Consider the following 2,663-nt stretch of genomic DNA (forward strand, 5'->3'; position numbering starts at 1 on the left):
AAGGTCACTAAATCTCACCAAGCCAAAGGATATCATAACTATCCCATGTGTTTGTAGATATATCTATATTCACACATATACAAACACACACACACATATAACTGTCCCATGTGTTTGTAGATATATCTATATTCACACATGTACAAACACGCACACATCGTACACACACACATTTGATCTGTATGTATGTATCTATGTATGTATGTATGTATTTTGTATATGTATGTATATTTAATTTCTAGAAAATCATGCCTAGAAACTGGATGTTAGAAGATACCCAATTATATGAGTGTGAAAAAATATGTCTAACATCTAACTAGTTTTAATCATGATGAGTATTGTTATTTGAATGCTTTGAATAAGTATTTTGTAAACTAAGGGTTTCAATGATAACATTATGATTCAACTAATGATCTAGAATAATCGCTTTTAAGTGTAATTGATATTTTCATGAACATTATAAACCGAAACTAGAATTGATTCATTGATATTGCATGTTACATTATCAACTTGAATTAGTGGAATAAAGACTACACTTGTTACTTAGGTGAAGAACCTTCCTCTTGTTTAGTTTCTTCTATATCATCTATCCCCTATCTCCTTTCCCTATCCCATTCGCTCCCTGTCCATTCCCTTCCATCACCATCCTCTCCTTTCCCTGTCCCACCCGCTACCTATCCATTCCCTCCTTCCATCACCATCCTTTCCTTCCATGTCTCCCATTGCATAGCCTTCCCAACTTTAAAAAGCTATGATGTATCGAATATGCATCAACTCCAAATTTACTCCAAAGCTTGATTTTGATACCTACCACCATCCAACACAAACAACGAGTTTGATGAAAAGGAGTAGCATCATGGGCCTTAACTATTTGTTATCAATGTCCACAATAAAGAAAGAGTTCAATATTCATAGTAAAATTACAAAAATACCAAGTAAGTTGATTACATGAGGAAATCAAAGTAAAGTGTAACATGCCCACTGGACATGTTAACAGGATTAACCAAAACAAGTCCATGTATCATGATGTTCGTTCAAAAATAAATCTTATGTAATGGAGCTCCATAATCAACCATTACTTTATATAAAAGAAAATTCTTGAATTACATATGGTAATATATCATAAAAGTACTTGCAAATTTAAGCAAGAGCAAAAGTGAAATCATGATTATAAGGCCAATGTCACCTTTTGCCAATGTCTATCCTAAGCACAAGAATGAATTTCCATACAACCTACATAAAACTATGGAAACAAAAGTTTCCATGCCATACATAACATGGAGATACAAAGACCCTATGATACTAAAGCATGATTATGAGTCTAATGATAGGTGCCAATGCCAATTTAAACTATATACATGATGTGAGTTAAGTGGACTATTTTGAACAATAATATAGTCACTACACAATAAGCCCTCTAGTGTCTAAATTGTATATCGTCCGTAGCACAAAAACTTTGGAGATCTTATAACATATAATAAGATAGGGGAACACGTGTACATATAAACAAAATTTTCTAGGAGAAATGACCACCCCATATGTAACAATTAGCAACTTGAAAAAGCAAGGAGATGCCATACTTGGTATCCTTTCAGTACACTAAAGAGGAGGCACAATAAGATGTAATAATGTAGAGGAATTCATGAAATGTAGAAAAATATACATCTAAACAAAACACATAAATTCTTAAGGATGAGGTTCGTGAACAAGTGCTCTATTAGACAAACATGCAACCAACTAGTGCAGCTTAGTTTTTCCTAGGTCTTCAATTGTGGGGATATTTTCCATTGCAATATTGGCTAAACATGTGAAGAAGGAACTTGGACCAAGATATTATAACATGAATAACAGCAGACATATACAAGGATATGTGACAATGCAATTATAATAAAATTATGCATTTATTATAAACCACATCATGGCATTATGTTAGGGGATATATAGTGCTATGCTAAGTTTTAAGGCATGTCATGCAATCTCATGCAATAGAAGGGAGCCAAATAATTGACCCTTATGCACAAAAACAAGAGTGCATGTATGCACAAAAGCACTTTGGCTTCGGCTTATGAGGCTCTATTAAAATGAAATTTAAGGGCAATTTTTACATCCATATAGTCGAAAAATGCAACATTACTTCAAAGTGGATAGCCTCTACTTAACCTTGAGAGACCCGCTTATTGTCACTGATAACTCTCTATATTACAAATTTCCTTTATTTGTCATAGAGCACATAACTACAATCTTAAACTAAAACTTGGATCCTACTGTTTAATGAAAGTATCATAAAGAGAGAAAAAAAGAACGAAAAAAAAATGTAAACATGAGACAACGGCACAGGGTCCATCAAGACTCAATCCTCCCTGCAAAGGGTAGTGCTTTATTATTGCCTTGGTGATGTGCAAAGATTTGCCCAATGAATACGTGAATAAGACTACGCTCCACAAGATCTTATAACTCATCCTTGGTTGCAACCTAAATAATATTGTGTCATGGACTACAACCATATGAAATATTATCCTTTGATCTTGCATCCCATGTGGCATCTCTACTGTTGATTTCAAAACTTATTTGCATAAAGAACATGCATTGAAAGAGAGAAATGTTATAAGAATTCAAGCTGAAGCAACATCGATAATATTAGAGCCCAATAGTATCGACTAAGT

The sequence above is a fragment of the Dipteris shenzhenensis genome, chromosome 20 (assembly GCF_047967505.1).
Source record: "Dipteris shenzhenensis isolate YYH24624 ecotype China chromosome 20, Dip_SZ_1.0, whole genome shotgun sequence".
NCBI classification, from domain to species: domain Eukaryota; kingdom Viridiplantae; phylum Streptophyta; class Polypodiopsida; order Gleicheniales; family Dipteridaceae; genus Dipteris; species Dipteris shenzhenensis.